Source organism: Podarcis erhardii (genome assembly GCF_964252035.2).
Source record: "Podarcis erhardii genome assembly, chromosome: 2".
Lineage (NCBI taxonomy): Eukaryota > Metazoa > Chordata > Lepidosauria > Squamata > Lacertidae > Podarcis > Podarcis erhardii.
Genome location: NC_138498.1, coordinates 121,099,767 through 121,109,403, shown reverse-complemented (window position 1 = coordinate 121,109,403; position 9,637 = coordinate 121,099,767). Strand labels below are relative to the sequence as shown.

The 9,637-nt window shown below is 49.9% G+C and overlaps 1 pseudogene across 1 annotated transcript in view; it reads left to right on the top strand.

The window, feature by feature from the left end:
• The first annotated feature begins 492 nt into the window (after nt 1-492).
• LOC309336988 (major histocompatibility complex class I-related gene protein-like) overlaps nt 493-9,637 on the top strand; it is a 38,396-nt pseudogene continuing 29,251 nt past the window's right edge. The window contains exon 1 of the transcript XR_014161659.1: nt 493-528. The product of XR_014161659.1 is annotated as a major histocompatibility complex class I-related gene protein-like (transcript). The remainder of the gene's footprint in view (nt 529-9,637) is intronic.

The window sequence follows — 9,637 nt, the reverse complement described above, 5'->3', positions numbered from 1 at the left end:
GTGTTATCTGTGGCAGCTCCTAAATGGTGGCATCTCCACGCACAGAGGTGGGTTTGACACCTTCACTTTACAGCTGCTATTGTTTGCTAAAAACACACCTCTTTGCCTTGCCCTTTGGCACCTCAGATGTGTCCTTTTGAGATCCACACTACCACTGTGACTGGGATTTTTAAAAACGGATTTTATTGTTGAATTTTAGGGCCTGCTGGTGAAATGCAGGTAATGCTTGAGTTTTCCTTGCATATTGCATTTATGTTGCTTATTTACAATCCCTGAAAAGTGTTTTTTTTTTAAAAAAAAAAGAATGAATGGTTTTCAATGTCAATGTCAGCGTTGGAATATCTCTTCCTCCTCCCCTTTGATTGAAATGTGTGAGTTGAGAAGGCATCAGGCGGCACATACATTTTGTGAAATCAGTCAATCATAACAGCATTTCATTTCTTGTGGAAAGTGTTCAGGCCCGGACTATGGCCAGCCCCCAGTGGATTCCCTGCAAGAAATGGTGAAATGGTGATTTATATTTCCCGGGTGAGTCAGGGGGACCATGGCATTGTAGCAGAAGGACATTCGCCAGATGGGGTCCAGCATTTGAATGAGAGGGGGAATCTCAACATCCTTTTCATAATGCCACTACTTGTGTAGAGTGGCGAAACCAGGTGCCACTGGGGAGAGTCTGGTCTCACTGGGAGGTGGTTGAAGCTTCCTGGGGCTCTTGGAGTGTGAAGGCCTTCTAGGGCCACTTGGGGAGAGTGCTATTTTTCTAGAAAAAGGGGTGCTGGAACTCGCCATGAAGGCTGCCCTTATTCTCTTAGGATGGCAAAGGTGCCCACCTGAGAGGTGAAGGAACTGAGTTCTGGCTGGAAAAAGCCCTGGCCCGAGCCATGTTCTGTTTGCCCTGCTGCTCCCCCCCAGAAAATCCACTCTTTACTGCTAAATCGGAGCAAACGTCAATCTGCAGAAGACTTGGTTGACGTTTGCTCCGATTCAGCCGTGAACAGCCGGTTTCTACAGTAGAAAGAGAGGTGGGAGAAGTGGAAGAGTGGATGAGACCTATTAAGTAGTGGGTTGACAAAGCAGACGACACAACGATTCCTCCAAGTGGTTCTTTATAAGTAAGCTGGAACTGAACTGAACAGCAAACAGCTCAGCCAGCCTGCTTTTATAGGCAGCCGGCTGTCACATTGTAACAACAACAACAACCCAGGGTTTCCCGCCTAAATTAACTGACGTGGACCTGAGTGAAAACTATATACACAATACCCTGGTGACCAGGGTGAGAACTTCAATACATAACAAGTCCCAGTCACTGCTTGTGAGGGGGACAAAACCATCACCCGACAAACAGCCAAATCTATATATTAATTCCTCTCAAACAGGCTGTGTTATGGTGGGAGCTGCTGTGGCTTTCCCTTTCTTCCTTGGCCAGCCTCACCCTGAACAAGCCTCTCCCCTGAAGGGAGGAAAGGGGGCAGGGCAAGGCAGGTCCCCACCCTCCTGCCTGCCTGCCAAGAACGGAAGCCATTTTGTGAAGGCCAGGCTGCAGAGGAGAAGAGGAAACAAAATGGTGGTGTTTCGCTGGTGCGTCTCTTTCCTGGGTCAATGACATCATGTCCTGCAGCCTGAAGATTATTAAAAGTCTCAGGCTGGATTTTTGCAAACTGACTAGTGGCCACCTCTAGCAGCCCAAAAAGTAGCGTGGGGCCTGCCTTAAACAGTTGAAGCCCCACTGAGAAATGCCCCCTTTCCCCCACAAGTGACAAACCGAAAGCCACAACAGCCCTCCAGGATTGCCGCCTGGCAGGGAGATCGGTACCCAGAAACGTCTTTCAGAAGGACAGTCTTTGGTCTCTCCTGACTTTGGCACATGGTGATCAAGCACGGAAACCACATCCGGCATTTTGCCCTCCCTCCAAGGCAGAAGTGTTTGGCTTGGCCTGAGCACACATCCTCTTTGGGCTCTGGGGAGGGTCTGCTCACAACGCCTTGTGGTTGTGGGCAAGAATGTTGCGTGCATGTGGGGAGTTGCCTGTATCATTTTGCCACGGCTCTTACTGTCTTGCACACATTTTCAATGATTGCAAATCTGTGATATATGTGGGAACCGTGATCTTTTTTTTGCAACCCGTGACTTGAAGGATTTCTTAGAAATCACCTGATTTCCATTTCAGCTGGGGAAGAAAACAGCCGGCAGGGGGCAGCGGAGGATCGCAAAAAGGGGAAAACGAGGAAATACAATGGGACTGTGGAGAAATGGGGGAAGGTGTCTCATGGCAGAGAGCGGGAGGGCAGGAAACAAACACACACAAACACCAGTGTTAATGGAGGATGAGGACTTTCTCAGCGAAATCTGCCTCTGTTCTTCAATCCCTGTGAGAAATGTCAGTCAAGCAGCCTGAGATGCAGTCACTTGAGATTCCTTTGCTAGCTTGGTATGCAAACGAAATTTAGATTATTGGAACTCGCCAAAGAATGTTTACTGCACCCTCTGCTATTTTTCTTAGAAGTAAAAAGGAAAACAAAACATATAAAAGGGAGTCCGAACCATTCTGGCCTTGTTCTGGGAACTGCCCTGGGACTTTCCAGCCTGACTCAGAGGTTGCTGAGGGAGGCAGAAGGGGGCAAAGTCTCCTGGGAAACAATCCAGCTTGGAACGGAGAAACATACTGATACGGAAGGAGGGGGGGGGGGTACCTTTCCTCTCCACCTCCTCCTCCTCTGGAAAGCGGGCCCGAGGCGATGACCTCGACGGTGCCCAGTTCCTGAAACCCCCACACTGTCGCACAAGCACCACACTATACCCCTGCACCACACTCTACCCCTTGACCTTATGAAACAATATTCTTCCTTTCATATACGGGCGAAATAAGCCCTTCTTTTCTATGCTTTTCCTTCGCCCTATTTTATTCACGGGTTGACCGTGTCGAACTACATCCTCCATTGACTATAATGGCTGCGCCTCAGCCAATCAAGAGCGTGCATTCCCCTGCAGCAGCTAGCCCAGAGAGCTCTTGCACGCCTCATTTAACCTCCTGACGAGCTGATGACGGCTCCCCGCTGCGAGAACAATGGAACCGAAACCAGCGACCTCCAGCAACCTCGTAAAACTGTCAAAGTCAGGTTACAATGTATCCATTTGTTTCCGTTTCCAATATACAATATACACTTGGCCGGCGAGGCGGCCGAAACCTCCGGAAAATGATATAAAATCAGCCAAAGCTCCGATTTTATCCGTTTTGACATCATTCTACTCTCTCCCCTCTGGACTCCATGCTGCCGCCTCACTGCCATAATCCCCTGAGCGGCAGGTCACGTACTCAGGAAGACCCTAATCTGATCAAATCATTCCGTCAAGCCCTTTCTCCGGGCAATGCCAGGTGATGGGCGATGCATATCTCCGCCATTGTCTTGCCATCACCTGTACTCAGGAAACGTTTATGCATATTTCTTTCTTTCCGCTACCCCTACATTACGGAACTGCTGATCCATGCTACTTCTACGTTACGGAACTGCTGATCCATGCTACTTCTACGTTACGGAACTGCTGATCCATGCTACCCCTACATTACTGAACTGCTGATCTATGTAAACCCCCACCCACTGTACTGAAGTGCTGATCTGTGTAACCCCACCTTTCTGTGATGCATTCGTGACGTCTTCTGCACTGTATTCTGGGACTTGGAGGGAACTTTTAAAAGTTTATGTCGCCCCATTATCGGGGTTCAATGCCATTTTGAACCTGTTGCGCAATAAACTTTGGATCTCCGTTTATTGCTCCTGTCTCCGGCTGAGCTCATTTCTCCGCTAGGACCCGCGGACTCCGTCCGACGAGCCGGGTGGCAAGGGTAATTCCGCACCTGGATTTTTGCCGTAACATTTGGCGCCCAACGTGGGGCAAGGCGGTTCTCCCGTGTTGCTGACCGGGGGCCCCGAAGTCTTCAGCCGGCACCAGGCCATTTGCCTGGGAAGATCCTTAGGACCCTCGGCCATCTTCCGGGCGGTAATCAAACGCCCCAGGGGTTCAGCCGGGGAGCAAAAGGAATCCAGCCGGCATATTCATCGATCCCGGGATCAACGTTGAAGACTCGTGAGTATAGTAGAGAAACCCAGTGCACTGGTGGATAAGGGGGTTGGAATCTCCTGGCAACTGAATTCTCTGCCCTCTTCTCTATCGATCTCTCTCACCCTTCTTCTCTTGGTCCGTTCGGCGAGAGGTAACGTGGACCACCGCTCGACCCAAAAGGGGGGTTCTGAGCTCTATCTCCTTCTTCTCCCAAACTCTCCAGCCAGCCGCACCAATTAGGGTCCGAAAATAAGACGGAGAGACCCGGCTTGAAAAGATAGCCGACTCCCCGCAACGGACATCCTAGTTGAGAGCAAGGGGCTGGAATTCTTTTCCGAACTTCCCGAGCGCCCTTACGGAGGGGGCAGGAAGGGGTCTTGCTGTCTGTATCAATCCCAGCCGCACCGGTCGAGCCACGTAACACGTGAATCGTGCGTGAGCCCGCTTCCGAAAGCAAGGGGGATTTTCCGTTCGAAACTCTATCAAGGGACCACCCGATCTGGCACCGCACTACGCGGGCGTTCAGTAGGGCCCCTTCTTCCTGAGATTGACGATAGGTAGGAGGTTGCCAGGAGGCATTGCCCAGGGAGGATTGGGCGGGACTCGGCAGAGTGGAAAAGGAACCCCAGGAATTGAAAATAGGAAAGAAAGAAATAAGGAATAGGTAGAAAGAGCTCTCAAAACCCCTTATTGAAAATCCTCTTACCCCTAAGCAACCCCTAACGACCTCCCTTCTCCTTTCCTTACCCAGACACGCGTGGATAAAATGGGTACCCAAGCTTCCAAACTAGAGCGGGCTCGCCCCGGGAGGATGGCTTCAAGGAAGCCATCTGAATCCCAGAGAGACCCCGACTCCCCTCTTGAGTTTGTCATCTCTTATTGGAAGTCTATTCCCGGGCACAACTTGCTATCGAGGCAGAAATTAGAAGATCTATGTAGGGAAACCTGGCCGGCCGGAACAGCCTCCGCGAAGCCCGAGTTGCGTTGGCCAACAAGTGGCTCTTTTAATGAAGGCCGCCTGAGATACCTAAGAAACTATTTGATAGAAGAAAAACCCCGTCAACTAGAATACCTAGCCGCCTTTGAAACAGTCAGAGGATTGCTCCAAGTTACAAAGGGAGCTACGACCTACCAACTGCCTATCTTAAATCATGGGAGGCCGTCCCTGCCGCCCCCTTACGAAGGTCACCCTATAGATGATTCTGTGGAACAAGCGCTCATTCCCTTCTACTACAGACAAACCGCTCCATCCGCCCCAAGCAACGGTCAGGGCAATGACCAGGATGGTAACGATAGCAGTGAAGAGACAGGGGAACAAGGAGCGCGGGGGGGAGCGAACCAAATAATGACCAGACAACGAACCAGAGGGATGCAAAATGCCACCTCAGAAAACCTAAACTCCCTAACAAGAACCAGGGAGGGACAAAGTGCTACCGCAGAAAACACTAGCCCCTTAGCACGAGCAAGAGAGATACAGAACGCCATCTCAGAAAACATCAATTCTTTAACCAGAGAAATACAAAATGCCACCCTAGAAGGCTCAAACCCCTTAGACAGACCTGAAGGGGCCCCGGGAACGTCCAGGCAACCGGACTCTACAGCCGTCCAGATGCCCTTAAGGGCTTTGCCAATCCCGCCGTTGCAGCCAGACGGACCCCCCCGAATGGTATATACCCACCAACCATTCTACACGGCGGATTTAGTAACCTGGTCGAATCAAATGCCATCATTAAGAGACGACCCGGATAAATGTCACCGCCAGGTCAGCGCGATATTTTCGACCCATAAACCGACCTGGCCAGACGTTCATGTTCTTTTGAACGCGCTTTTCAATGAAGCCGAGAAAGCGGACATTTTAACCAAAGCTGGCGAAGCGATTGAACTCCCAGATTACCAGACAGGTCGCCCGGCAGGTCTAGAAGCACTCACGGCCCAATGCCTCCGCACCGAACCAACATGGGACTACAACACTACAAATGGGATATGGTGCCTAAATTTGTTTAAAAAGGCGATTTTGGACGGCATTAAGGCCGCCGGACAACGCACCGTCAATTGGACGAAAGTCCAGACCGTGCTTCAAGGGGCAAATGAACACCCGTCTGATTATTATACGAGATTGGTGTCCGCCATAAAGACCTGGGGAGGAATAGATCCAGAGAACTCGCAGCACGAAGTAATAGTGAAAGGCTTCTTTAAAGATCAAGCTTGCCCTGATATTAGGAAAGCCCTAAACTTGCAAATAGGATACGATGGAAAGAGCATCAGCGAAATCCTCTCCATCGCTAAATCAATATATAACTCACGAGACGAGAGGAAGAAAAAAGATCCCAAACCTGAAGTTGAACGAGTCCTTGCCCTCAGCATGGAATTAAACTCTAACAGGGGCAGGGGTTTCGCCCGAGGAAAGGGAACACGAGGAGGAGGGTCTTCCAATCCCCATAGACCCTGGGGACCTACTACCAGCGGATGCTTTTATTGTCAAGAAGAGGGACACATTAGAAGGTTTTGCCCCTACCTTAATAACACGGTTTACGCTACACCGCATCCTAACGCAACCCATAGATATGGGAACCCACCGCCCGTCGCCTATAACCCTCAGGCGGCTCCTGCCCCCTACAAACAACCGCCGCCTTCAAATGCCCCTACTCAAAACCAAAGACCCCTACCGGGACCAAGGACCCAAATGCCCGCAATCGCTACATCCACACACCCGTGGACGAACGCTACAACACCTCCCCTACACCCCCCTAACCAACCCCCTCCAGATGACCAAGAGAATTATTGACAATTAGAAGGGGATCCCAATCAAACCCAAACAATCTGCCCAATTCTAACGTTGTCCTCCGAAGAACCATTTTGTACTATTGAAATAGACGGCCATCCATACCAGTGTCTATTAGACACCGGAGCTACCTACTCCACCTTAACTGATAGCCACTTGGAACCAAGTTTGGAGACAAGGAAAGTCATGGGTCTAGATGGGATACCCCGTACTTGTCCATTATCACGTCCAACCAAAGTCACCCTCGGACCCCTACTGGCTGAACATACCTTCCTTTTAACGAGCAGCCCAGTAAACCTCTTAGGAAGGGACCTACTTTGTAAATTAAATGCAACCATCAAATGCTCCGAAGAGGGCATCTACTTATACATGCCAGAAGAATCCATTCCCGCTTTCCAAGGGATAATTGAAGAAGTAAAAACTGACAGACAATTTCCGGAACTCCCTCCCGAACTGGAAAGTGACTTGCCCTCCTCTCTATGGGGCACTGAGTCAACCTCAGTAGGTCTCCTATTGTCGGCAGCCCCAGTAAAAATCACCTACAGAACTGATTTGCCTTTCCCATGTACTAAACAATATCCATTGCCCAAGGAAGCCATCGAGGGACTAACTCCTATGATAGAAGACTTCCTAGAGAAAGGTATCTTGATCCCCTGTGCATCCCCATGTAATACTCCGGTACTCCCAGTAAAGAAACCATCGACAGAGGGCGCCCCAGTTCGATACCGTTTTGTACAGGACTTGAGGCTGGTGAACCAATTCGTGATACCCCGCCATCCAGTAGTGGGCAACCCAAACTCCCTCTTGAACGCCATTCCAGCAGAAACCAAGTGGTACACTGCTGCAGACCTGTGTTCCGCTTTCTTTAGTATTCCTCTGGACCCAGCTAGCCAATTCCTTTTCGCTTTTACCTGGGGACCCAGTCAATTAACTTGGACAAGATTACCCCAGGGATATGTAGAATCACCTGCAATATTTTCGGCCATCTTACACCAGGATTTACAGGATATCCATCTCCCAGCAAGCTCCGCCCTCTTGCTTTACGTAGATGACCTCCTCCTTTGTTCCACCAGTGAGGAAGCATGTAAAAAAGACACCAAGCATCTCCTTTCGGAATTAGCCAGAAAGGGACATAAAGTATCACCAAAAAAGTTGCAATACTGCAAACAAGAAGTTAAGTACCTCGGGCATATCCTAGGAGTAGGCACCCGAAGCTTAGCAACCGATAGGATCGAAGCAGTCACAAAAATTCCCCTTCCAAAAACTAAACGACAACTTCGAGGATTTTTAGGAATGGCTGGCTTCTGCAGAGCCTGGATCGCGGGTTATAGCGAAATAACAAAACCACTATCCGCAATGACCCGCCAAGATCATCCAGACACCCTAGTCTGGGAAGAAGAGGCATACAAATCTTTTGAACGATTAAAACGAGAGTTGAGGTCCGCCCCTGCCCTAGGCTTACCCGACTACAGGATCCCATTTAACTTGTTTATCCATGAGCAAATGGGGGTAGCCTCAGGGGTATTGACCCAGCCTTTCCGAGACCAAGAAAGACCCGTAGCATACTATAGTCTCCAATTAGACACCACCGCAAAAGGGGCAGTAAGCTGCCTAAGAGCCATAGCCGCCGCCGCGATCCTCCTTGAAAAGGCTCAGGAAACAGTCCTGGGACATGAAATCACCGTCCATGTGCCCCACTCCGTCTCCACCCTATTAACTCTGAGAGGCTGTCATCATTTTTCAAACTCTCGACTAAATAAGTATGAAGCTCTTCTACTAACACCATCAAACGTCACTATAAAGAGAGTTAACTCCCTCAATCCAGCCACCCTTCTTCCTCTTCCCGAGGATGGAACCCCACACCATGACTGCGCGACCATAGTTCGCCAAGCCGAGAAACCCAGAGAAGACCTAGATCACCTACCCTTAGAGAACCCAGACTTAATACTCTATACAGACGGTAGTTCAAAAGTTGTAGAAGGGGAAAGGAAAACAGGGTACGCTGTAGTCACGGACTTTGAAGTGGTAGAATCTAATCCGATAAACCCGCAATACAGTGCCCAAGCTGCAGAGTTAATAGCACTCATACGTGCCTGTGAAATCAGTGAAGGCAAGCGAACTACAATCTACACCGACAGTAAATACTGTTTCGGACTAGTCCATACAACTGGGCAGATATGGTTACAAAGAGGCTTCCTAACCGCTGCGGGTTCTAAAATTTCACACTCCGCCTTGGTAGAGAGACTACTGACTGCTATCCACCTACCTACCGCAATCGCAGTGGTCCATTGTAAGGCTCACACCCGTGGTAAAGACCCTATCTCGAGGGGTAACAGGCGAGCTGATAGAGCAGCCCAATCAGCCGCACTCCGCCCCCCTAACAACGAGTCAGAATTCCAAGCCTTACAAATCCCGCTCAACATAGATCCCACACAAATTTACAAAGAAGCCCCCGAAGAAGAAAAGACTCTCTGGCGCTCTGTGGGCGCAATCGAACAAAATGACGTTTGGGTTCTCCCTGATGGCAGAACTGTCCTTCCAAAGGCCTGGGTTCCAAAATTAGTGAGGGTCCTCCATCAACGTACACACTGGGGAAAAGGGAGACTGATAGAACATGTTAAAAGGTCCTGGTACGCTCCCGGACTTGCAGTCGCAGCCACGACCGCGTCAAAGAACTGTGTTACCTGCAGCTCCTTTAACCCCAAACGACAACCCAGAGCACCGCCAGGAGCCAGGCTATGGGCATTCGTCCCTTTCGAAAGTCTGCAATTAGATTTTATCGACTTGCCACACTG